Here is a 27,917-nt window from a genome sequence, read left to right as displayed (position 1 = left end):
ATTTGTTTCGAGGCATCTCATCTGCTACTCATTAGAACATCTGGGAAACTCCACATAATACATCAAAAGGAAAAGTGTCCATGATGCAGTCATTTATTTTTACATAGGAACACATACACACACTGTATATTGTAACATGCTTTGCCCAGAATGTTAGACACAAGCCAAAAGGAAAAAGAGAAATTTTACAGTGAGGTAAGAATTCACTACTGGATAATTCTGCACCCTAATGTGGTCACAAAAAAAGTGAAAATTAAGGAAACCTTTACAAGGCTTTGGAGTACAAAGGAGATTTTCACCTTGTTAAATCCAGAATTATCTTCCATTTTTTATTGTCTAAGTTTGTTGCTATTCTTTAGTTTTACAAAGTCTTACTAAGGTTAAAGAGAAAGGAAGATAGAAAAATAAACCTTCTCACTTTTTGAATATTCTTCTTTAAAAAAAAAACATTTCCAGTGACAGTATTTAAAGAACTGCCTGAGTTCTGCTTATGTTGTGATGACTCTAATTTTGTTAGGAGTTGACCCCAATCTGTTACGTGGATGATTTGAATAAACGGTGGATGTGGCTCCAGAGTGGTAAACATACGAAGTAGGAGAGGTCCTTATTTCTACCCAAATTATTACAACTCTAGTTCAATTTCCATAAGATAACAAAAAGTCAATTAGGTTTTAAATTATTATTTGTTCTGATAATGCTGCTTGTTAACATTCTTATTTACAAGAATGCAAAACTATTCCTATTAAATATTCAGACCTCTAACACACATCTTTAGAATCCACAGAACCAAATAAGATATGTAATTACAGAATCCCATGACTTACACTGTTTTGTGTTCAGCTGCAGCTAGAATAAAAGATAAATATCTTACCAATGGCTGTGAGGCCCTTCAGGGACAGGCCCCTGCCCAGCTCTTCCACTTTGATGCTCAAAAACCCTCGGTTGTCTTGCACACTCAAGTCACACTCATCTTGGCCTTTTCTCTGAGCCCGTCTGACCCTTGCCCTTGAACTTTGTTTATAATAACCAGCTCCCATAGCTATGGTCATCTACTCTTAGGCCCTCTTTAAAGTAAGCCCCCATCCCTATGTTCTTTGACCTTCTTACGTTTTCATCGTGTCTCCTATAATCACTTGCCATTCTATGTTTTCCTCTATATAGTTCTTCCCTGTTTATTGTTCCCCTAGAATAGTTTTCCTGCTTTCCTTTTCAAATAGTTGGTTGTACAGAAATACAGAAACTACATTTTATGCATTAATTTTGTATCTTGCAACTTTATTCAATTATTAGTTCTAACCGTTTTTCTATGGAAACTCTAGGATTTTCTATAATCATGCTATCTGAAAACAGGGACAACTTGCTTTCTCTGAGAATCATTTCTTTCTTACACTAATTAAATGTGACTTTAGTTTTCTGAAACAACTCCTTTGAAATTATCTGGCTGAGATCACCGGGGATATCTTTCCTGTTTTCTACGTTTAATGTATATTTTTTATTCTCCCCTACTTTTTATTGTTGTGTTAGAGTACTCTTCTTGGTCACACTGTTGCTCTTTCATATTCCTCTTCTTAGTTATTTCTCTATCTTATCTATCAACTTCTTACAGTTACAGTCAGGCCTCAGTACTTACCAGCTTCAGAACTCATCTGTCGAACACTGTGCTCGTCACATTTTGATGAGAAAAAAATGTTTCAGCACTTGGCATTTGCTCAGGACTTGCAGCACTTGCTAGAACTGGCATGAGTCACAAGGCTGCCCTGAAAAAGAAAAAGCTCCACATTTGGTAATCGTCATTTTCGGCACTCGTCACAAGGTCCTGAATGAATTGACAACCAGTACCAAGGTACCACTGTACTTCATAATGTGATACCTAGTGGGTTACATTCTTACAATTCTTTTTACATATCTCTGTTTGCAAGGAATTCTACTTTGCCTTACTGTTCATAAAAGCCTAAATTCTTTCTCAGGGAAAATCCTTCTATGCCCACAGTTTCAACTATTACTTTGTTTGATGATACCTCCCTAAATTATGCCCTTTGGATGCATCTCTCTTCTGAGATCAGAGTAGCATTCCTAATAATCTGATGTATATTTCCCCCAAATAACCCAAGATTCACAATGGAAAATGTGATACACTTTCTCCTCCTAAATTCCATTATCTTGGTGATTTGTTCCGCCATTTTCCTAAAGTACAGGCTTGCAATTCTAGCATGTTGCCATGACATAAATGACCAATTAATATTTTTGAATGATTAAACACTCCCACTCTTATTCCTTGCTTCCCTTCCCTCTTATTTCTCCTGCCTAGATGTATTGGAGAACTCTTACATTACAGCCATCAAGCTGAGCTCCCTGGGGCTAGTAGATTGGGTTCAAATCCTGTATCCATTGTTCAGGTGTGTGGTCTGAGCAGTGTGACCTAAATGTCTGTGTTCCCTTCTGTTCACCTAGGAAATTGGAATAATAATAGCAGCATTTACTCAGGTGGACTAAATGAGATAAAATCCATAAAGCACTTAGAGCAGTGCCTGGCACACAGTTACTCTATTGAACGGCATATATTATTGTTTCTAAAATTAGAACTCTTCTCACCTGTTCAATACCAATGCAAAGGAAATTCCTACTCTCACCTGAAAAGTTTTTATCTTTTGTATTAGTCCACCCTCCATCGGAGAGGAACTTTGTAAAATGCAAATCTGTTTCATTATTTTGATGCTTCATAATGTTCAGTAAGATCTTAGGTCCTTCAAGATAATGGTTCCTCATAGCATTATTCAAGTGCACTTCATAATCTTTCCCATGACCACTTTCCCATCATTTCTTACATCATAATCAAAGATTAAGGTGGAAAAAATAGTGTAGGTATGCTAATTCATTATAATAAATATCAAAATAATTTTTAACACTTTTAAAAGATTTTATTTATTTATTTTCAGAGAGAGGGTGTGAGAAAAAATCAATGTGTGAGAGAAACATCATTTGGTTGTTTCTCACGTGTGCCCCAACAGGGGAGTGGACCCGCAACCCAGGCATGTGCCCTGATGGAGAACCGAACCCACAACGCTTCACTTTTCTGGAGAACACTCAACCAAAAGAGCCACACTGGTCAGGGCTAAATATTAAAATAATTTTTAATTTCAGATCCAACTTTTTTTGGGAAAGAGTATTTTTAATTGTACTTTATTACACAACTAAATGTTATTTTCATATTTTGTCATTGTATTGAGTAAATTTTACTAACTCATTTTCTAGAGTTACCTATTTTATTAAAAATATTCTAGCCTAATTTAATAGAGATGTTCAAAAGTACTAATAATGTTACAGAGCATTAAACAAATGGAAAAAATTATTAAGTTAATGTATTCTTAATAATAAACATGCTAAATAAAGCATGGAAAGACTCAGAGGCAAATTTTAAGGTTATGGGGCTTTAAAAATCCATAAATAAAACATGTGGTAAATACAATCCAATAGTATCTTAAAATAATAGTATAACATTTTTTGTCTATGAAACTTAGGGTGTAGTCTTGGGCTTGGGAAATAAACTGGAAAGACAAATACAGAAACTTGAGTCCACATGAGGTCAGTGAACACAGAAAAAAAGAGAGGCAGAGAGGAAACCTTCAGAATTCCAAAAATTAGAATCCTAATTGAAGAGGGGAGTAAGCATTGGGTTGGCCAAAAGGACCTCATGGGGTTTTTTTCCATAAATTGAAAGACACAGTTTTCATTTTCACCAATAACTTTATTGATTTGAATATTTTGAGTACGTTGGTTATCAGTTATTTCCCACGTGGTATAACATTGATGGCTCTTAGTTAAAGTCTTGATTTGATCACTACCAACTGCAACTGGTCTCCCCAACTGTCGAGCATCGTCCAGCAAGAAAATCTCCAGCATGAAACTTCACAAACCACTTTTGGCACATTCGATCAGTCACAGAACCTTCTGCATACGCTGCACGTATCTGTTTTCTTTTTTGCATTTCAGTTGCATTTTTACCTTTCTTGAAATAATAAAGCATAATATGCTTAAAATGTTGCATATTTTCTTCCATCTTCAATATTAAAATGGCCACACACAAACTCACCAATTTCAATAAATTTTTTATACACGCTGATATGACAGCTGTCACAATACAATCTAACGAAATTGTTTCGAATGAAGTTAAAGACAACTAAGTGCAACTAGAGCCATCTTGCAGAAAATAAAAACAAACTTTTTGACCAACCCAAATATAGATCACTGAGAATGAAAAGCCAGTGAGGCTGAAGTCAAGGTAAAAAGTGGGGTATCCTGGAAACGAGATGCACTGGAATGCTGCTGAGGGGGCAGGGTGAGCTCATAATATTGGCATCTGGGTCTGAAAGATCTGCCCCCGAGTATTACTCTTAAGATCTTGAAGGAAATCTGTGTGGAGCTGTGGAAAATGCGGCCTGACAGGTGAGGGCACACGTTCAGATGGGCATTGCAAGATGCAGAGCTGAAACCTACACTCTGTCAACAGAGAAATAAGAGATCAATACCCTTTCTTTTAAAAAAAGTGGTTGATGCTATTAACAAGTACTTTATATAATATTTCTCAAAATACTATACTGTGTAATACTGCAATATTATACAATATTAGTAATTATATCAATACACCAAAGTAAAAAAGTAAAAAAATCTCACTTTTATGGATACCAAAGAGTTTTTGATAGCTTTTAATATTTTCTGACTTATAAGTAATTGCAGTAAATTTTTCTAGGAAACCTCTAAAATATAAGATATGAGCTACCACAGTTTAATATCTAAATTCATTATATTCTAATTAAAAATCCCAATATCTTCATGTAACCAGGCAAAATATGTGAGCTCATATGAGAAAAAAATTCCATCAGAATTGTCAAGAAAGTTATAAAAGTGAATAGTAATGAGTAAGGATTTGTAACATCTGAATATGAAACTAGGCTAAGCTATAATACATTGTGAAAAAATGCATAAGCATGTTCTTAACTAGAATGAAAAGCTGCTTATAAGATTGTGAATGAGTAAAAGATTGTGCTCATGTGTATTTATTCATTTGTACATGAAATGATGGTGTTTCAAGGTTATATGAAAAGGTAGACTAATGATCAAATGGTATATAGATATTTGGTTTTCTGTGTTAAAAAATAAAATAAAAATTGATCCTTCATAAAAATTTTTAAATGTATGGAACAATATCATAATTAGAGAATTAGCCAAAAATATAGGTGTGTATGTATCTTATATCAAAGGGAGTTTCCTTGAACAAAGCCTAAAAGAAAAGTTTGAGATATTTAATCATGTCAATATTTTAATTTACATAATTAAAAAATCAGTATATTAAGTCAGAATGTGAAGGCAAATAAAATTGAGCATTTACTTCATATAGGTATGAATATCTTGCTTAATAAACCTAATACTAAAGAGAATTATAAATCAAAAAGAAAAAGGCAAAGAAACTAATAAATCTGGGCAAAAAATATTAACAGGCAATTTATAAAGTAGATGTATAGATTCCCAGAAACATTTTCCCAATCCAATTTGCAAAAGTTAAAAGAACCATAAATTCCAAACACAGCAGGTGCGAGAAGAAATCAACAATTCCCAATGCTGCCGCCACAAGTGCAGAATAGCATAGTATTTTTGGATTCCTTGAAATGAACTTAGCAGTTTACATCAAACACAATTTTAAAAAAAGATTCTTTGCCCCAGCTACCCACATTTAGGAATTTCCTTTCTTAGGATAATAACAAAATAGGCAAATATACTTGCTATGGAATTATTTTAGATAGGGCACATATTAGAAAGAATGAAAACCTAGGCAATAAGAAATTGGTAAAAAAAAATAGGTTTATCTATACAATGAATGGTTAAACGTGTTAAAAATGCAGGGGATATACAATCATGAACATGGAAAAATACTCATAATATCCTGGTAATGTCAGAATTTCTAATTTACACTTGTATTCAAGTGTTCATACACTTCATACACTTGAATACAAGTGTAAATTAGAAGTGCAAGTGTCCATGCACATGTACATACGAGAGACAAATTCTCACACACTCAGACAAATTCTCTGAATGTTTAGATTCAAGGCTGTTTTACTTTCTTTTTTGAAGTATTCTGATTTATTCAAGTTTCTTTAATAAATAGATGCTAATTTTATTAATAGAAAGCATAAAAATCTATGGAAATCATTTATAATCATAAATAAATTTAAAAGAGAAACGCTGCCCTTTCAGCATGCAAATTTGCCCTTCTATTACTTTAATTTATGCCTCCATATGCTATGTATTTCATCATGCATTCACTGGTGTGTCTACGTGTACATGTGTGTATTGTGTGTGTGCGTGAACTGTGGCATAGAAAGGAACTGCCCTTAGTAAAGGATTTCCAGTTTCCATGTTTCTTGGGAATCTGTCTATAATCTGTAAACAAGCAAGGAGGTCCCTATAAATAGCCATCCTCTAAGTTCTTTGGGTCTTTTTTATGACATTGTTAAAGATATGAAGTTTTAGATTTATGTTTTTCTTTCATGTGGACATTGGTTCGATTTGGAGAACATGTAAAATTGTGCCTTCTCTGCTAATAGAAGACAAAAGCAACCTGCATCTCCTACATCATCGCTTGCCTCACTGTGGAGCCCATTTCTACGTCCGTATGTGATTAGTCTGAAACTGTTGTAAGACCTGTTTGCCTACTTCTCTCCCAACCCCTAACCTCTCAGTCTCTCTCAAGAAAGCTGAAACTCATACATAAAATTTGATTTATTTTTCAAGGGTCAATCCAGGGTTTTTCCAGAGGAAACCTCTGGAAATTGGTTCTTTTCTTATCTTGAATTAGCTATAAAAGAAATAAGATAGCTGTACCTAGCAAATAGATTCAGGAAACAGGACTTGAACACCTAAAATTAATCTTAAAATAAAAAAGAAAAGAGTGAAAGAAAACAGAAAAGACACATTAGAACAAAGAAAATAACTATTTGAGATATAAAATAAAAATAAAATTACTTTCATTCCAAGTATTGTCAAGTCAAATTAATTTTTTAGGAATTGATAATGCACCACTAAAAAGATCAAATTTAAAAACAAAGAATAACAAAGCATTGTAAATGCTGAAAATAGAAAATGTCCTCAACTTCATAGAATAATATTTCAGGAATATAATGTGCATAGTAGTTATCATTACTTTATATTTTCTGTGTATTATTTCACTTATTTGAAAAATTTCTGTTCTTCCTAATTAGCATGCAAATTCTATGAGGCAGTGAACTTGCCAGTCTCTTAGTGATTAGCAAATGTACAATTCACACATCTATATTCTAATAGCATAATTCACATCTCTGTATTCTAACTTGCTTTACTTTCAGTACAAATTATTTTTAAACTTTTATTCTCAGAGATTTTAAAAAATTGTTTTGTGAAACACCCTCACCCTAACCTCCAAATCCTTATGAAAAATTTATTTTCTCCTGTATGAACTGCATGTTCATAGAAATCAATATGGGCAGGCCAAAGTTTAAACATTTTATAGCATGATCTTAAGTCATTTATTCAAAACACTTTGAATATGCCAATTAAGTATAACTACTGCATACTTAATATCATGCAAACTCCTTGAACTTCAGCTTCTGTTATTATGTGGCAGAGGTTCCTAAAACTTTGCTGTGGACTTTCAATGTACCCCAAAGACAGCTATCTATGGAATCTGTGCTAGGTGGGGGCCAAATCAACTTCAGGTCTACCCTGGCACAGCTGCACGGCTGTGGCCATGTCTACCTCGACTGAAAAGGTTAGGGGGCCCTGGTAAATGACATGCTACTACTACCTTTATTAATAAGTGGCGTACATGCGGCATGATGTGCCCTCAGATATTCTAAGCAATAGCCTTTTGATCACTTTTTCAGTATGTTGCCTCTTAAATATTTTCTTTGACAAGTGGGGCCCAAGGGTTCAGGTGTAGTTTGCGTTAAGCCAGTCTTCAGTGTTAGCCTGGCTCCTGGATGTGGAGCTAGAAGAAACCTGTTTGGGGAACCACAAATCCAGGCCAAAAAAGAAATATGCAGACAGTATGAAAAAGAAGACAGTGATAAAGTGGCAAGAGGGAAAATGCAAACAAGATTAGGGAGCACTGCTTCTCAGTATACAATAGGATGGGCTGGTTATCTTTAAAAATTCTGATTTAGGGTCTTTCTATCCTGATAGGCAAATGTCAGTATCTTAGTTCTGCTTCTTCCTACCTCCCCTCCATAAATATACCCAGCAGGACGAGAAGAGTGATATCTCCAGAGCAGGGCCAGGTGACAAGAAAAACATAAACTCTAAATACATGTCCATGTGACCAAAGCAACAGAGGCAGAAATGAAGCAAGAAAACGTGACACTTCAGCCACAAAGAAGCAGATGACAGGAGCGCCCCTCAGAGGCAGAGATGAGGAATGCTGGAACATGTGCTATCTCCGAGGGAGGGTTCCCTCCAATGCTCTGTGGGAACAGACGAGTTTCCTACATGTCTCATTTTCTTGCTGGACAATTTCCATTGTTTTTCCTGTTTCCTCCTTTCACAGAAGAATACGACCTTAGCTGGGCTTCCTAACAGGGCTCAGTTCCAGCTCTTCTTGGTATGGCTGAAAACCTTGCCTTCTCTCCCTTTGTGTTATCACCTTTATCTTCATTCAAATTTTCATTTATTTTGTAGAATGCTGAGGTTATCTTCTACTTTCTTGCAAGCTCAGGTTTTTATTGAAATATTGTTGTAATATCTAATTTCATGTGTCTGTCTAGCCTCGGCATTTTTTTCTCTCTTAAATTTAAGGATCAAATGGGTTCCCATAGTTCAAAAATCATAGACTCCATGTAACTCAACATGAGAAAATTATTTAAACAAATTCAGGAGCAGATGTGGACATGTAAATGGCTTAGAAAAAGGAAAAGAAAAATTAAAAGAAGAAAGAAACAGTTTCAGCAAATAATATTAGACCTACATGTGGCAGAAAAGGAAAAGACTCAACTTAAATGGAAGGTACAACTGCTTCAAAAATGAAGTCAACCTCCCTGAAAGCATAGAAAGATACCAGAGAGAAATATTGGAGGTATTTCTATTAGTATAGAAAAACTATTTATCTACCCACCTACCTACCTATCTATATCAGACCCAATGCTGCTCAAAATCTGGAACTTTTAATATCTGAAGTGAGACAATCTTTGTTTGGGGAGTAAATCACGGACATAGTGGTCCTCCATAGACCAGTAGGGTCACAGGTTTTAGGATCATCCATAACAAATTAAGTTTAGAAACTTATCAAGGACAATTTTACCCTTGAGAGAGAGAGAGAGAGAGAGAGAGAGAGAGAGAGAGAGAGAGAGAGAGAGAGAGAGAGAGAGAGAGAGAGAGGGAGAGGGAGAGAGAGAGGAGAGAGAGAAACTTTCCCCGGAGATGGGTTTCACAATTGCAGTGGAGCAAACATTCTTCAGGACCAAACGTGCCTACTCACAAAGGATAGCTATGGCTCTGTCATTACTGTTGTTTGCCTTAAAGCAAGAATTTTCAGAAAAAAAGCAGTAGCAACTAAATTGGTTAGGCAGTCTTTATATAACTCCCATCACATTTTATCCTCATGTTGTCATCAGTGTTTAGCTAGATATTGAGGAGAGTGAAAGGAACTTAGACACAGAGCCTAGTAAACTGGGAAGCATGCACCTGCTCGCTGAGCTGGGAAGCTACAGCTTCACGCTCCAGGTGATCACAGTATTGTGCTCCACCATGTGAATTAACACGCCTCCCTTCCCCCCTTTAGTACCAGATTGCTGGGGAGCCAGGACATGGTTCTGGACCAAAACGAACTGTCAATCTGTCCTGGGGAAAGAAGGAATTGGTTGAGAGGTAAACCCATGCAAAGCTGGGGATGAAAGTTTGGAAAATTGGTTGGTTCTTTTGAAAAGGCACCCAGGTTGATATAATGCCAGGGGAAGAAGGAAGTTATGTCTCTCTCATCCTCCTGGTGACACACTCGCCTGTTTGTTCATGTGCTCTTTACCCAGGAGCATGTGACCACATGGGCCTAGCAGCTACCCGGCCTGCCGCAGATGGTATGGGCTTCGGAAGGACTAAGCTCTCTCTTGCCTACCCAGGAATGTGCTCACCCCACGCAATTGCACTTTTTCTCTCCATAGCCATGTGGGCTTAGCAGTCACGCAGTCTGCAGCCACGTGGACTCTGCCACTGAAACAGCTGGGAACAACCTATGCAACCTGGGTGGGGACTGAGACTGCTTAGCAGCTGCCTGTGGGCTCCAAAGGACTGAGCTTCAATATGAAGCAGAAACTCTAGACACTGGCTTTTGTCTTGGCCTTGGTGAGGACATGGTCAGATGTTTTCCATGGTGGGACAGAAGGAAATGGGACTTTGGAAACCCAGGCACCAGCTTCTATCCCTACACAAATAAACCATGCCAACCCACACTCTCCCATGCATGGATCCTCGGAATGCTTTCCTTGTGATCACGTGGAAGAGCCTGATTTCCACAGACAGCACTCACAGCCTGATAAGTAGATGCTATTGCTAATCCACTTGAATTAAAAAAGTAAGCAATGCAGAGATTAAATAGCATTTCGCATAGCTATGTGTTATAGAGTTTCTATGTAATTTTATACAATCTATGTCCAGAATTAATCAACTAGTGAATGCAAGTTTATATAAATCTATTTGTTTACTTAAGATTCAGTTATTCACTTCAGTTAATTTGGTTACTGTGATCAATTCTCTACCCTGATATTGACCTTGTTGTATGACTCAATAGGTCAATTTAAAATAAAAACATACAGAATGAACTATGTTTTCCATGAACGCAAAGACATTTATCAAGCAACACATGATTACTATCAACTGCTCCTAATGCTTTTGACAAATAGCAAATGACTTGCAGACAAGCAAAAACATGGTTCAAAATGGACCAGTGACAAATGATGAATGAAAAAGTCTAAGATCAAACCATAACCAACCTCACGCCTGCCGTTGAGTCAGACCTGAGTAAGTGGGTTAAAGTTTTTCACAAAGAAAACTGAAGACCAGTCCTCTGTCATTGTGTCACTCTATCAACTTAACAATGGACACTGATTTGTGTGTTCCCTTCACTTTCACCTACTTCCAGGTTCTCTGAAACAATACATTTAAAAGCAAAAAAAACCCCAGAATTCCATTTGCTTAGTGCACTATACTTCCATTCATGTCACTAAACTTCATTATTCTTATCCTTTAACTAGATACTTCTTCGGTGTCTTTCTTCCTCACTATGGTTTAAATTCCTTAGCAGCAGAGACTATGCTTTTCTTGTTGTTGTTTTTTTATTGCTTCCTCTTTTATGCCTAGCACAACACTCAGCACATGGTAGGTGATCAATAACTATTTGTTGAATAAAAGAATGCATGAGTCATATGAGGACAATAAATAGCTGCTAGATGGATGCATAAATATTTAAATAGAAAAATGTTTCACTACAAATCAGAAAATTTGCAGTGTTCTTGGCTTCCCATCTCCTGGGATAAAGCCTCTATACTATGAGGGGACTGGATAAAGCAGGGAGCCCCTGACATTTTGAGCATAATTGCCTGAAAGTTGGCCTCTGCTATACAGAGTTGAGGTGGGCAGGTGGAGTGGGTCAGGAGAAGCACAAAAAAGATTGTGACTCTCTATCTCGGGAGCTGAAGGGAGAAGAATCCTAGCTTGTTGGCTATAAGGACCCCAAAGGGAGTTTCCATTCTGCTGAGCTGGGAAGGGGAGGAATAAGGATGTGGGTTGCTGGGCAAAGGCTGCAGACTCTCACTGACCTTACAGAGATTTAGTCGGATTTCTTTAACATATGTCTCTTCATTTTCTATATGTCCTTAGGACAATTTCCAGGAACTTTGAATGACTGCTTTAAAGTGTTTTTAAGTTGTTGTTTGTCTGGAAAACTCTTCATACCACCATTTGATAAGTAAATGCTCAAAAAAATAGTTTTAATTTCCATAGAAAGTTGAATTGGCCTAAAACTTTACCAATCTTAAGAGAGTATTATATTGACATATTCAAGTACTTCAGTACCTGGTGGGCAACTTCATTCCTAAACGATTCTGACTTGCCTTTTCTCTTACATGTTAGGTATCTTTGAAAGTTAAGGATTTCCTTTGGTATAACTTTAAGAAATAAATGGGTTTATTAAAAAGTAACATATCCTTATTTATCTTCTTTTGAATTTTAATAAAAAGCATATCTATATTTAATGTTTTCATATATAAAAGAAATTAAAAATCATGCTAATTATGAAGAATTAACTCTTCTTAATAGTATAGATGTAATAATTATTTTCCAAGTATTTTTTAAAGTACCAAAATACACACTGAAAACTAATGATAATTTAAAGAATCTGAGTATAAGTCAGTTATCTTTAAAGAGCCATCAAATGTGTTTGCCTCTAGATGACAGTACTTTTTAATATACTTCCTAATATTTTATTATTTCAGCTGATTTAGTAATAAGCAATATTTTACTAATGAATTATGATTAGATAAAAGAACATAAATTATGGCTGATAAAATAATTGTTTCCCTGAAAGAAAAATAAAGAGTTTTACATTGTGTACCAGTACAATCAATTAGTCTATCAATCAGGAGCACTTTTCACTTATTTTAAAATCTCATTATTTTATTTTCTAATGGTTTTCAATAAGTCACTTCTAGAAGAACTGCATGAAAAAAATTGGAATTCATTATAATGAATTTGAGGAATATGAACTAAAATGAATTATCTTGCTTGAACTTCACTTTTTAATAAAAAAAAATGCCCAAAGTATATTCAGGTTGAAATTTTAAAACTCAGAAAAATCAACCAAGTAGCATTCATATTCTTAATCTGAAAGATCTAGAACTCTGTGAGGATTTCTAGCCTTGACACTAATAAAAGATGGACTATCTAAGTTTCATAGTTAAACAAAATACTGAGTTTGGTGTTGGGTTTGTAAAATGGTATCAGGCAGAAACCAAAAGTGTGTTATTGCAATCTTTCACCGAGTTTCATAACCCTCCAGAGAGAAATTGGCTTGCTTGTCTCTCTGACCCCAACCTCTAAGATGCCAATGAAGCAGCTCTGGCTATACTTGCTAAAAACTAGATTATAAAAATGTGCATTTAGAATGAACGTGAGGTTAAGAGATTGCTGTCGCCATTCATCCCATTTCCAATGAATCCTGTAGTAGATTTCTGAGGGATCATCCAGTGCCAGAAAACCTTTCATGGTCTCAAACATGAGACATTACCTTGGCAGCTATGGCCCATGGTGTGATGAGGCCCAGATGAAAAGAGATTGCTATCGAGGTCACAATGAGAGGTACTCAAGTCAGTGCAAGAGAGAGGGCCGCCTGGAAACAGTGGCCAGCTTTTCCCTTGGTCCCTGTCTCAGTATCAGTTCCTCGTTACTTTGATGGTGGGCAAGAACAGATCAAAAGTTCTCTCATTATTCTCATTTAATCAAATATAAAAATTGTAATGTTCAAAGTTTTCTAACTACTTTGGTGTGTTTTCACAGAGTTTTCTGAAAACCTCTCTGCTGTGTTTAACAGAAGTCATCTATGGCCCTGAGGCACACTGACAGGTACCAAACTTGGCGGGAGAGCGTGGTGCATGCGTCCATGTGTGATTCCGTGTGTGAGTTAGAGGAGCGAGAGCTGAGAGGGCATATACATAAGATAAGTCCATTTGAAACCTGGGGAACTAGAAAACAGCCATTCCCCCAAGTGGTGTTACTCACAGTCACACACCAACTCTTCCCCATTCTCTTACCACCGAGATAAAAATGATGTGGTTAAAAAAGATTATCTTAAGACTAAAAACCTGTTATAATGTACTCATTTTGGAATACTGAGCTCTCAATTTTTCAAATATATATTCTTCACTACAAAAAAATTAGTTTTATATTTATAACCTTCATTTTACAATTTTTATGGTTTGTTTCTTTTAATTGGAAAAATATCCATTTACCAAAAATCTACATAAATAAATGTTTTATTCAACGTATTACTAACAAAGATTTGAAAAATAGGTCCTCACAAAAAATATTTTATTTATTTATATATACTATATATATTTATGTAATATACATATTAATATGTGTATTGTTAATATATAAATATTATATAAATATATATTAATGTATGCTATTTATATATACCATACATAAATATATACTATATAAATGTGTGAAGTGTAGATGTGTTCACTAAGTGGATGGGAAGAATTTTTTCACTATGTACATCTCGTCATCAAAATGTACACTTCAAATATCTTATTATTTTATTTGTCAGTTTTACCTCTGAAATACAAAAATACATTATGCATATGCAGACCACATAATTTTTTTTGTCTTCAGACAACTTTAGTGTGAACATGGATTTGAAACTCCTAGAAATAGGTTCTTGTTCCTGGGGGACCCTAGTGCACAGAATGAGGACCACTAGTTTAAAATTGTGTTTTTAAATTATTTTTGGCACTCTTACAGATGTACTAGTGTGAACACCATTCCCCCCACCCTATCTACCTCCACTCACCCCCACCCGCCTCCCCTGGCCTTGACCACAATATCATCTGTGTCCATGGGCTATGCATATCTGTTCTTTGGCTAACCCCTTCACCATCTTTCATCCAGTCCTCCCAACTCTCTCCCCTCTGAGCCCTTTTGATACAAGAAAATTTCTGCATAGGAACTTTTCACCTGAAAGGACAAGTTGTGCAGAAAATGGAACGAGGTTGCTTTGTCTGGACTCTCGGACTTCTGTCCATATCACCCTCCCTTCTCCCTTACATACCACCCCTACTCTCTCTTCCCTCGATTGCCTCTTCGCACAGTAAGGGGAAGAACAGTAAAGCAAGTCAATGATCCACGAGAGAATCTATTGGTGCAGAGATAATCAGATCCAAGGACTCCTACTGATCCACAACGTTTGAATGACTATATGTAATGTTACAACCTTACACATAAGTCTCAGAGAACTTCAATTTCTCTATGAAATCCTATTTGCATTTCTTAAACCATATTTTTTGCAACAGTACTACAGCATTGGAAATGTATGGAAAAGAATCATTGTATGTTTTGTTGAGCTACATTTCACCGTATAACATACTGCAGTTAGTTACCCAACCTAGAGTGGTGAGCTGTGCGTTAGTTGCAGTTATTATTCCATTATTCATTTTTAATGAAAATAAATACTTAGATTTTCTAATAATGTTTGCTCTTCCATTTAGTCACTTTTTATTAAGTCTTACAAGGAGGTGTCTATTTATTTTTCTGTATGTTAAATATTGGTTTTGGGAAATTTGTTTTTCCTCTTGTTGAAAGCATAGTTCTGATTACTCATTAACATCATTGACGTATTGACTACTTTACTACCAAGATTTTGTTTTGTGTTGAGGCAACTTAATAATGTATTCTGTGCTTTACATACATTAATTTAGTACTTTCAATAACCCTATAAACTAGACATTATTATAGCAGGCATTTTAGATGAGGAAATTAATATTCAGCAGGTTAAATAATTACCCAAAGTCTCAGAGTGCTTGAAGTGAGAAACCAGGTTCAAACCGAGACCTCACCTCAGAGCCCTCGTTTTTACTAATTTATCAAAATGTCTAAACATACACTTTTAACTTGACTTTCTCTCGGGAGGACTTAAGGTTGAATAACATTTACTATACATTTTTCCATAAAAGAATAATAAAAACTGAATCTAAAATACAAAACAGCACAGAAATAAAAATCACCCATTTCAATAATGCCTACATAAAGACATTAATGCATTTTATTGATTTTTCCCTAATTTTATACAATATTTTCATAGCTGTAATCATACAAACTGATATTTTGCTTTCTTAGTTTCATATAACATTTTTTTCATAATATTAGGCCATCTTTTTCATTATGCTAAAAAGACTTCATGATATATTATTAAAACATTAAGTATTTAAGTATAGTTAGATATTTAGGTTATTTTTAACATGGTCTCTATGATAAATGTGTTGGTCAGAATAAAACATTTTCTTTTTCAAAAGTGTACTTGCTTTCTCAAGGGAACTTTATACAAGTGGTGTTACCATTTCAACTGTAAAAACAGTTATTTCTTTTTTGCATAATGCCAAAATCTTTTGCAAAGGCTTCTACAAGTTAACCATCCCAACATGAATGCATGAATGTACTCAGTGTAATACATGTCATAAGCATACATGACATACCAAGCAAAAGACCTCTGCAAGATCACCTGTGTGAGGGCCACATCAGAGCCACCTACCTCTTCCCCTTAAAAATGCTAGTAAAACAGAAGGAGGAGAAAAGTGGATTCATATCTTTAAAGACATGACAAAAAAAATCAAAGCACCAATGAAAGTAATAGAAGATTCACAAGCATTTTTTTTAATATTTCCTCACTTCTTTGAGTTATGCCATCCCCTTCTTAAGAAGTCAATCTACTCCTGAACATTCACTAATGGAGAAGAAATTAGATACAATTTAAAATGTGGTAGGGTAGGGAAATTATATAAATATGAGCTCTCCTTATTAAGAGTGGTAAACAAAGTCAGTTTCACAACATTGTCAGCAAAAAGTTAGGAGACTTAATTTCCATATAATGTTTTAGATGTCTCTTGTCGTTTAAAGTTGTTGAACAGGCACTAAGAATTCTGAATAGAGCTTCTAAGGAGAATGTAATTACCAGTGTGTAGAGAGCCAGAGAACTTCCACAGACATGATAAGTTTGTTAACCAAGAAAGAAAAATCAGCATTAATGAGCAGTAATCATGAAAATTTTATCAGCTGAAGCATTTAAAACAAAACAATTAAGAGGCTTTCATTTCATTAAGCAACCAGTATCACTCTTAATATCGTTTTGAGGTTTTCAAGTAAAGGGTTTTTCTTTAACCTCAATTTAAATGAAAAGCTACAAATGATCTGAAAGGGTTAACAGTTTTAACATATAATTTCACTTATGGGGATCTAAAGTAAGAAATTGAACTCAACTGGGAAAAAAGATTTATGCACAACAATATTAATAACAGTGTTGTTTCTTAGCAGGAAAAAAACCCAAAATCTCCAAAATTAAAGTAGAATGAGGTAATAATGTTTAATACTTAAGTAAATCATGGTGAATACATGTAATGGACCCACATGAAACCTTTGAATTTGATGGTAATGATTTGAAGAAATGCCAGTGAATGTCCAACAGTAAAGCTAATCTATAACTGTTTATGTTTTAGAGTCTTTCCACTGTTTTAAATTGTACGTAGCATAGAAAAATAAAGGGGTTTCCCATGAGTCAGTGACTCAGAAGTCAACACACCCGCTGCTGTCGATACTGGCAGAAGTGCTGCCTGGAGGGGGTTGTTTAGCAATATCTTCCGTTCTGTGAGTTACTCAGTCTCCCTCAAGAAATTCCTCTGAATCAAACAAAAGAAAATTACACTGCAGGGACAAAAACAACATGGCTTAATCCCATTTGACTAAAAAAAAAGTAAATCTATAGCACATCGTATAGACAAGAACATGACTAGAACAGGAATTGAAAAAATTCACAGCACACTGTAATTTCTCACTAATTCACAGCAAACTGTAATTCCCTGCTAATCTGAAGAAGGGAAAGGACAGGGAGGCGCTGAGATCTTTCCTGTCTTACTCTGTGCACATCTCTACAGCTTGAGTCTTTTGTCATACAGCTACTGAAAATACAAAGAACAAAAATGAAAGAAAATAGAAAATTATAGCAAAATTTCTGTTTATTTTCAAGAGGATAGATATGAATATAATTTTAATTTTTCTTTTTGTCTGTGTGTACCAAAGAAGTAATGCACTTTTTTATTATAGTAACTAAGACATTGTATGTTACTTTCAGCCTCAGAGGCCAAAAGATGTTTGAAAATGAATTTTAATTGTTGAAGTGTGCTGAGTGTTATATACTAATTTTAGGCTCAATTTGTGTCTTAATAACACTTTCTGGAATTACTTGTTGAGCATCAAAATGTCACTGAAAAACTCAATAAATTACTGCAGCAAGTAGCTCCCTGATATTCCGATTGGCCTATAATTCTCAGCAATTTCATCTGTCCTTTTTGCAAGATATGAGGTCTGTCCAGAACAAGTCCAGCTACTGTTAATATAATGAGAAAGGTTTGTGCGACATCGATGTAGCCTGGCAGCCAAGGAGAGTGCACTGAAATGTGCATGTGTGAACAATGACGACTTCACTGTACTAGTCAGTGGGGATGGTAGACGCCATTGAGTGAGCATGCGTACTGTGTGGCCATCACATTCAAAATGACTGCAATGAATCTGCATCCAATTTTGTGTTAAGCTTGAACATTCCTCTGAGAAAACTATTCAGATGATTCAGAAGTTCACAGCTATGGGCAACTGGTGACTGCTAGCTTCATCCAACAACACACCCGCTCATGCATCACGTCTTGTGCAAAGTTGTGCGGCGAAACCTCAAATCACCCAGGAGGCTCAGCCCCGCTTCAGCCCGGATCTGGGCAGAATTCTAACTTTTCCCAAAACTAAAATCACCTTTGAAAGGGAAGAGATTTTAGACTGTTGATGAGATTCAGGAAAATACAACACAGCAGCTGATGCCAATTGGGAGAACTGTGTGAGGTCCCAAGGTGCTTGATTTGAAGGGTTCTGAGACATCATTGTCCTATGTACATGTTTCTTGTATTTTGTATCTTCTTCAATAAATGTCTCTATTTTTCATAGCACTCGGCTGTATAGTTCTAGGACAGACCTCATTTATACAAAAGCTGAGATTTGTCATATTCTATTTTGTTTATTCAGGCTCTGGGAAGTAATCCCAATTGGAATTTTATCAAAGATATCCGCATGGCAATAAAGACAATCCTTTAGCATCTACATTAGTTCTCTGTTTTATTCCACTAATGAGTACTCTGGAGAAATATGGGTAATTTTCCAGAACAAATTAACCTTAGAGCACAGCTACACATAATGTTCATTTTACTGGACACCTACAAAGCTGAATAAATTTAAATACAGTTTAATCGATCCTTCCAGGCCTGGTGGAGATTAAACAGCTAGGAAATAAATATAATGGTAATTAACCTAAATTGATGCTAAGATGTTTTTTACATAAGTACTGATAAATATCACATTTGGGATCCTAATGTGAAGCAAAAAGAGAGAATACAGAATCAAGCGGCAACATCGTCCTACATATCATGTGAGGCACACCAGTTCAGAGGTGCCTTTTGCTGGCAAGGAAATCCGATTTTTAATTACTCTGTTGTTTCCAGCATGTAACAGCCATGACTTGTTTAGCGGGGGCACCGGGATCTAAGCTGCATTTTGTTTCCCTCTTGCCTTCCTTTCACCGTAAGAGTTGACAAAATGTAACTCCCTGTCCTGCTAATAGCATAGCATGAAAACTAATTGGTATTCTCTGTTTTCAAATATCTGTATCCTCAAGCCTCTCTGCCTAAAAAAGCCTGACACCGTCTCTTCATTAGCTCATTATGCTGTGATCATTGCACACTCGGTCGCCAGGGCCCGGGAGCAGCACATTCACGTTGTGCATCAGTATGAACTTGTGTGTCTAGAGCGACGCTTACCCGCTTTCAAAAATTCTAATTTACATCGCAGTGTGGTCTCCTGGCGATTCAAGGAATGAGAAATCATTCTATTTATTAAAAGAAGAACCATCTAAACCAATATACTCTTTCAGCTTTTAAAGCTTTGTTTGTTTGCTTTGCCAATTTGATACACATTCTGAGTTTGTTCATCAGACATTCGAGGCAAGTACTTCCCAATGCTGTCGAGGTATCAGAAATGAAAAATACCACAAACAAAAATAGCCATAACCAGAAAGTAAAAACAGACAACATTACAAGAACGCCTTCCACGAGGAAATAAAACTGGCCTCAGACTTCACCTTCATGAAACAGCATTCTAAACTAAGACTAGTCCACCTTAGTCCAAAACACCATCGTTTCTTAATGGCTTCTCTGATTTCAATGTACCCCTAATGATATATTTTCCACACAACAGTCTTTACAAAATAAATTTGCTCACTATACCTTCTTGCTCAAAACATCGAGTTTTCCATCATCCTGGCATACTCATATTCCTTGAACCCTAACTGGATTTAGTCATGTACAAAGGGGGCCTTCATAGGGTTTAGTCCCATACCCTGTCGAGAGAGTCTTACCACCACCCACCTGTCTGGAGACTGTGTTTGGGCAGAGTCTAGGGTGGGGAAGGGGAGCAGAGCACACATTCCAAACACAGTGGACGGAGTATGGAGACTCCACTGGCCTGGGTCCCGCTAGTGAGCCAAACCACAGGTCAAGTGTTCCTGATGACCTCACCCTACAGAACCATGATAGCTTTCATAAAGTGACTTCAGAAGCTTTTCTTTGAACATAATATTGCAGATGTGTTCTTGGTTTTGTAGAATTTATTCACAAAATATATTCAATCTCATACTGCTTTTTACATCTAGAATTTCTCTTACTGTAAAAATTCACTCTATTGTTATTTTATTTCAGTTAACTCTTTCTTCTTACTCCACATTTTACAATTTAAAATATCTAAAATGTATTTATAAAATATTCAAATTAATTAATGTTGGTTTCTATGTATATTTCTGTTATATCTTTAAGTTTCTCATACTTTCCATGTAGCATATTCTTTGTCAATTTTATGGTATATTTCCCTTTTTATTCTCTTATTTTTATCACATTTGGATCTATTTTATCAAATTTCTCAAAGAATGCAGCTGACATCAATTCATTAATTAAATCAGTATTATCTGAACCAAACTTACAAATACCTGCTCTCATCTTCATCTGTGCTTTGTTTCTATATTCCTTAGTCAAATTTTGCTATTTTATTTTGGTTTCTTGATTTGAAATTTAAGGCTTTCTCTGACCTTTATTAAAAATATAGTGTTAACAACTATGATTTTTTAAAAAAGAGAATATACTCATCAACTATCTATTGCCAGTTTAGCCACAAACTAAAATTGAATTAATTCTTCTCCAAAATAAAACATACAGGTTATAATCTCTGAGTACAATATGATGTAAGAATAATGAAAGGGGGAAAGCACTGAAAATTTTTCAACCAATCAAAAATAAACTTTTTTCCTCCTCTCTCAATGTTTTTAAATCAAGAGAATGTGATAATAATGAAAGTAACACATGTGAACATTCTTTGGATGTAGGTAAAGAGTCAACTAAAGGTATATTCATAGCTCTAAAATATCTTGCTCTGAACCTAAACGAATAGCATTAAACTAATTACACATTTTATATTATTCTTTTATCTATAAAAACAAGTGGAACATACAATAAAAGCTTAAGCAAACCCTGGGTATTCAGATGTTGTGCCGTCCCTAATGGCCTTAAAGATCTGTAACTTTACAGTACAGGCTGAATGCATAATGCTTCTACACAGGTAAACTTCTAATTATGTAGGTATTAGGTATTAGGGAGTCAGGATTTTGCAATAATCAGTCCTGTAGGATATCAGGGATGCAAATAGTGAGAGATATTGATGATACTGCTTGTCCATAACAAAGGAGAAAAGTTTATTTATACATTGTATATATGATGTATCTAGTGAAATGAAGTATACTGAAAAATATTAAAAACTAAGAGCAAAAATATATTTCTGCTCATCAGAAAAATCTATTATTACCCAAATTATGTAGCTTGAGTAGTCTTGGAAAATAGTATTGAAAACATTACAACAAACAACAGCAATGAAAGATAAAAAGCATAGACAATGGAAATCTAAATCATTGCGGAAGTCCTCCACGAGAGACAAAACACAATGGCAGACTGTCCAAGCTCTTCCCTTCTCGGTGCCTACCAGTCAATGCTGTTAATGAACAGGGTTTCCCCTGGGAAGGCAGGGTGGACAGACCCGGCCTTTGAAATGAAATAGACATGATTCAAATCACTGCTTATCTTCCCATTATTTGTTGTTTTAGGTCTGCCTCTTCATTGTGTCCAGTTTAGTATCTAAAATCTGGGCATTATCATACCCACTTAATTTATAGGGCAGTATGACTACTAAGTGATACAATGTGTATACATATTTCTTACAGCTTTGTTGCTCTTGCTGAACCAGTTGCCAGAAGGTAGGGGTCAGAGGCTCAGGCCATTGTTCCTATTGAATATTTCAATTGACAGAAATAGCCGAAAGCTCTAAGTGCAGTCTCCACAGCCCTGGGGGTCCTTATGACTCTTTCAGTAAGTCCACAAGGTTCTGCATTTTCCAATTGCATTATCTGTGTGAGACCAGATTTTCTTCACACACTTCATCAAAAAGAGAATGGAGAAGTGCATCTGAGAGTCCAGGTATCATTTATCAAGCCAGATATTAAAGAGATTTACAAAAATGTAAAGGAATGTCACTGTTCTGTTCTATTTAGTTTGGTTTTAGTTTTATAAAATATATTTTTCATAAAATATTGGGCTGGCCAAAAAGTTCATTTGTTTTTTTCTGTAAGATGGCTCTAGGAGTGCTTAGTTGTCTTTAACTTCATTCAAAACAATTTTGTTAGATTACATTCTGACAGCTATCATATCAGGATGTATTTTTTTTAAACTTACTAAAATTGGTGAATTTTTGTATAGCCTTTTTAATATTGAAGATGGAAGAAAATATACAACATTTTTGGCATATTATGCTTCATTGTTTCAAGAAGCACAATTGAAATGCAAAAAAAAGATTTGTGCAGTGTGTGGGGAAGGTGCTGTGACTGATCATATGTGTCAAAATTTGTTTGCAAAGCTTTGTACTGGAGATTTCTCACTGGATGATGTTCCATATTTGGGTAGACTGGCTGAAGTTGCTTATGATAAAATTGAGAGATTAATTGAGAGCAATCAACATTACATCATGCAAGAGATAGCCGACATACTCAAAATATCCAAATCAATAAGGTTATTGATGAAATTGAAAAGAATGTGTGTTTTATGGAAAAAGTTTATATGGATTTTGGGGTCATCCCAATATGTTATAGATATTAATATGTGACTTTTCTGTCATTTTAAAATAAATTAATAAATAAATATTTTCAAGTTTTATCAGTCTCAAATTTTAACACAAAAACATTGGCAGATTTAATTTACATGAACAAAACACTTTAGGGACCTTCAATAATTTTTAGGGCCTTCCCTGATTTTTAGGAAACTTTAAGAACTTGCACAGGTGTACGTTCAAGACATAGTCTTTCCTATAAGTCAGCCCTGCAACTGCTTGGCTAGCTGCCTGCAGAGCAGCCTGGCACCAAAGAATAGACAAGAGTCACACAAGGTAACTATGCATTTCACTCAGCTTTTATTGAATGCAGATTCACTCAAAATAGAACATCAACATACATCAATATCTTACGCACACTCTAACAACCTAAGAGAAATGTAACACACACACCCAGCAATCATTGCAGATAATGAACCCAAGTCCCAGAGTCTTAGTCTGCAGGCCCAGGAGATAGCACGGTGGGCATTGGGAGTTGTCAGCTTCTTGCAAGGAAGGACTTCTGGAACCAAATGGGCAGCAGGGCAGGTGAAGTCCTCAGTCCAGCAGGGCAGGGCCTCCAGCAGCAGATGCCAAAGGAGATCAGCATGGCGTGGAGCAACACTCTGGTGTGTGGAGCTCAGCTGTCTCAGCAGTGGTCTGGAGCTTGCCTCTGTTATACCTGGGGGAGTGGTGCACTCCACCCTTCTGGGTCTGTCGGTGAGTGTTTTGGCACCCCTGCTGGCAAGTGGGGAATTTCCCCAAGAGCCTATCTGTGGGTGGTCCCGCTCTGCAGTCACGGCTGTTCTGGTCACCTGTGCAGATATCTTAGGCGTGCCTCCTTGCCAGGTATGTGTAGTGGGACTTAGTTCCCCTCTTGAGTCAAAGCATCATGGCTGACTGGTGGCCTTTTTGGTTGGCATGAGTGACTTCATTTCATTTCATGCACTTTATGCTGTCTTGACCAGACCAATGCCATTTTATTGGTCCTGCTCTCCACAGAACTACAGACCTAAATGGCTACTCCTTGGCATTACCACAATCATATGACAAGCTCAGGCTGTGATCTCATTTCTTAGAAAAACAAATCAGCATTGAATATATACATATGTATACACATATATGTCCATATTCAAAAATATATACATGATAAAGAAATCATTCACTTATTTGGCTAACAGTATACCCTTCATTTATTCCATGTGTTTATGATCTAAAATTGGCTTTGCAATGGAATCCCAAAGAAAAACTATGTGAACTTGATGATTTTATAGTACCATTAGAATTGTGCAAGATAACCATGAAAATGTGTAAGTATTTGCCGCTTGCCTCCTAATCTGTTCTGGACTGAAACATTGACAGTCCTTCCTGAGTCTCGATCAATAATGAAAATGTTTGCAGGCCTGGCCAATAAAGAGCAATGTTGTACATAATGATAGCCTAAGCGCCTGTAATAAATACTACCATGCGAATACCGAAAGACCGGGGAAGTAAATGCTTATCCACATAAGGGAAACATAATACTCTAAGCTAGTAGCCTACAGGGTAATATAGCAAGTATGTTTAAAATCTTCACGTAACTAAGAAAATATTGAACTTTATTTGCAAGTAGTTTTACCTTAACCAGGTAATAAAATTACCCCCATGTTATTTTTAGTCACGAAAAGTGAACCGTACAAGTGAAGGGACGAATATATGTAAATATATATATTTTTTCTATTTTCTTTGATTGATGATACAAATTTCACTGCAGGTAGAAAAGTGACTGAGATCAAGGGAAGACAAAGATACCTTCAAGTTAAAAAAGTGTTTGGAAGGTTGTGGGCTGACTAACTGCCACTCCCCAGGCTTCCTCCTGCACCTTGCTCTGGGCTGCACAAGGTGGACTCCCGTAAGCTGCACCCTCCCCTAAATCCCAGCTCCTCCATCCTCACTGTTGGCTTGTCCAACAGGGCAGCAGCAGACAGTTGATGAGCTGGAGACAGAGGGCGAGAGGAAGAGCTGGGAGAAAGGGAGGGGGAAAGGAAGAGATGGAGGGAGGCCTGGAGGGGGAGATAGGGCTGGAAAGGGAGGAGATGGAGGAAAAGAGACAGAGAAAATTGGATCTTTCCCCTTTTTGTTGCCAGGCTGAATTTTACTTTCAAATTCCCATGGCTGCAGCTCAAGCCAGGTGCTAGGTCCCACTCATTGTCCTAGGTCACACGGCTCTGCTGGACGGACAGGCCAGAAAGGCGCCGTGTATCTGTTGGTGCCAGAACGCCTCACATCCTTGCTGGATCCTCTCATCCTATCTCCATTTCAGTAATAGGCCTTACATTAAACTTTCATTAGACTTTCTTGAATTAACATTTCGTGCATGTCCTGCTGACCCATACAGCTGTTGCTTCCGAATCTTCCACAATACAGCGTGACTTTCAGACACCGCAGGGGGAGGTCTGCCATCCATTAGGTTGTTTGGTCAACCAAACTGTCGCGAAAGCTCATTAAGGGACTCACTTATTCCCACTGTAAGGAATCATGTGTAGTATTTTCTGAACTAGCCAATAAAACCAACCAGGCAATTTCCTATGATTTTATCTATCATACAAAACAGGCAAAACTTTTGCAGAGTTTTAAGTTTTCCTATGTTTTAAAACAAATCATGTGTACATAATGTTGAAACTACAATGGCAAATTACCGAAAAGCAAAGGCTAACTCATTTAATATGTATTTCTACTAAATGGATACCTGAAATGACATGGATTCCTCAATGGTAAATTGTCACGTCTAAGGAATGGAAGAGGTAGAGTGTCAAATACTGTTCAGGTTGTCTTAAAAAAAAACTAACAACAATTATAATATTCAGAGCACTTTACATACATTGAATCATTTTAACCTCTTAAAAATTCTGAGGTAAGTTCTATTCTAGCTCCATTTTGTAGACAAAGTTTCGGTCATAGAGAGATTAATTAACTTGCCCCAAACTATAAAGTGGATGGCAGAGCTGTAAATATAACAATGGTTAAAAGTAATTAAATTTTATGGCCTTTGCAGGTATCCTTTTCTTAACTTCTTTTGATAAAAATAATAATCAAATTTTCAAGCAGATTAAGAAATTGACCTTTTGCGGTGAAACTAAATTTCTATGGGCAATATAAATAAATTTTATTTTATATTCACTCATTTATATTTTAGTTGAAGTAATTTTTACTAGAGTATTATTTTAACCTCTTATCTGGTTTCATTTTGGAGAGGAGAAAAAATAATGGGACTGTATCACAAAGATAAATGAGAGAGTCAATAAAAGAATCACGTGACACCTGAGAAACGGCTCCATTGCTGGCATTCCCAGCCCATCCCTCTCCATCCCTGCTTCTGCTGACTCGTCGCACATTCATACAGTGACTGGAGCATCTGTGTTATTTTCTGTGCTGGTGTTATGAAGAGGTCACGTGAAGTGTTATGGATGTATGAACACATTAATCACATCGAGATAAAATAGTTAAGATGAAATAAAAAGAATGTTTCAAATTAAGTAAATGAATAAATGTTTTTTCTGAGATAAACTTGGCCTGAATATAAAAGAGGTCTTATCTAGATGAGAATGGGGTTGGTGGAGAGAGAAAAAAAAAATATATATATATATATATATATATATTCCAGGTACAGAGTGAAATAGTGGAAAGGAATGCATGAAGGGAAGGGCAGTTAAGATTTTTTTGAGAAGTAAAAATTCATTATTGGATCTGGAATTTGGAACGTTCTAGATACTGAGACTCTAGAACATTTGATGAATGTTCTAAAGCATAGGAATGTTCTGAGATTATAGAACATTCTAGATTATAGATACTGAGGCCTAGACCCTATGCTTTTCAAAGGAAAGTAAATTATTTTCTGTATTCATATGAGGAGATAAAAATTTTGAAGAACCCTCCTTTAAGTTTCTAATGTCAAGGTCAAAGTTCCAGCCTGTGCATCTTTTGTTTTTTACATCTTCCCGATCTGGAAGGAGAATATAAGACAAAGGTACCTGAATGAAGTTGAAATAACATGGCAAATCTACCTTGAAAACATTCTATGCAGAAAGTGTCTCAATAATTGTTCCTAATGGAATTTAATTATTGGGAAAAATAGTAATAAACAGAGAACAGGGTACATTTTAACATGAAACCATAATAGAGTTATGAGAGCTATAATCTAATCAGTATATAGCAGACATTTTGCATATATTATAAATAATCCTTATAGAATCTTATAGTATTGGCACTTTTATGCACATTTTATAAATGAGGAACAAAAGTCACATAACCCATCCAAATTTTACACCTTTGCATAGCAGTGCTAGCATTATAAACATGGTTAGTCTGACTCCAAAGTCCTTGCTCTTTCCACTCCGTATCTTAGAAATGAAAAATCAATTTGCTTAAAGTTCAGTACTAACACAAGAAAGCACTAAGAAGATTAGAATTGTGAACTAAAAGTTGATAATATATAGAAATGCATCATATTTAAAATAACTATTCTTTCATTCATTGGACATTTAAAAATCTAAGATTTACTGTTTTGAAGAGATGTTTCTTATAAATATACATAAATGTATGTGTGTACATACATTGTACATAATTATGTAAATATTTATACTGTACAAGTATAAATATATACTTTGTCTGTAATGGGCTGCTGGGACAGGATTCCCTGAAAGGCAGGAAATGGGGAAACAAGAATAGGCATTTACTGACTTTCAGTGAGTTTCAGAGAACGATGCTCCTCAGGAGCTGATTCTGCGTAGCCTGGACCACCTGCTTTGTGAGAGTGTTTTTCAGTTGTTAAAATTGAACTCAGTTTTATACCTTGTACTGTATGTTAAGTAATATTCTAAGTA

Source organism: Phyllostomus hastatus, unplaced genomic scaffold, assembly GCF_019186645.2.
Source record: "Phyllostomus hastatus isolate PE091 unplaced genomic scaffold, TTU_PhHast_1.1 phas_contig_196, whole genome shotgun sequence".
Classification (NCBI taxonomy): Eukaryota; Metazoa; Chordata; class Mammalia; order Chiroptera; family Phyllostomidae; genus Phyllostomus; species Phyllostomus hastatus.
The sequence above is the reverse complement of the archived record's forward strand: the minus strand, read 5'-3'. Positions refer to the sequence as shown.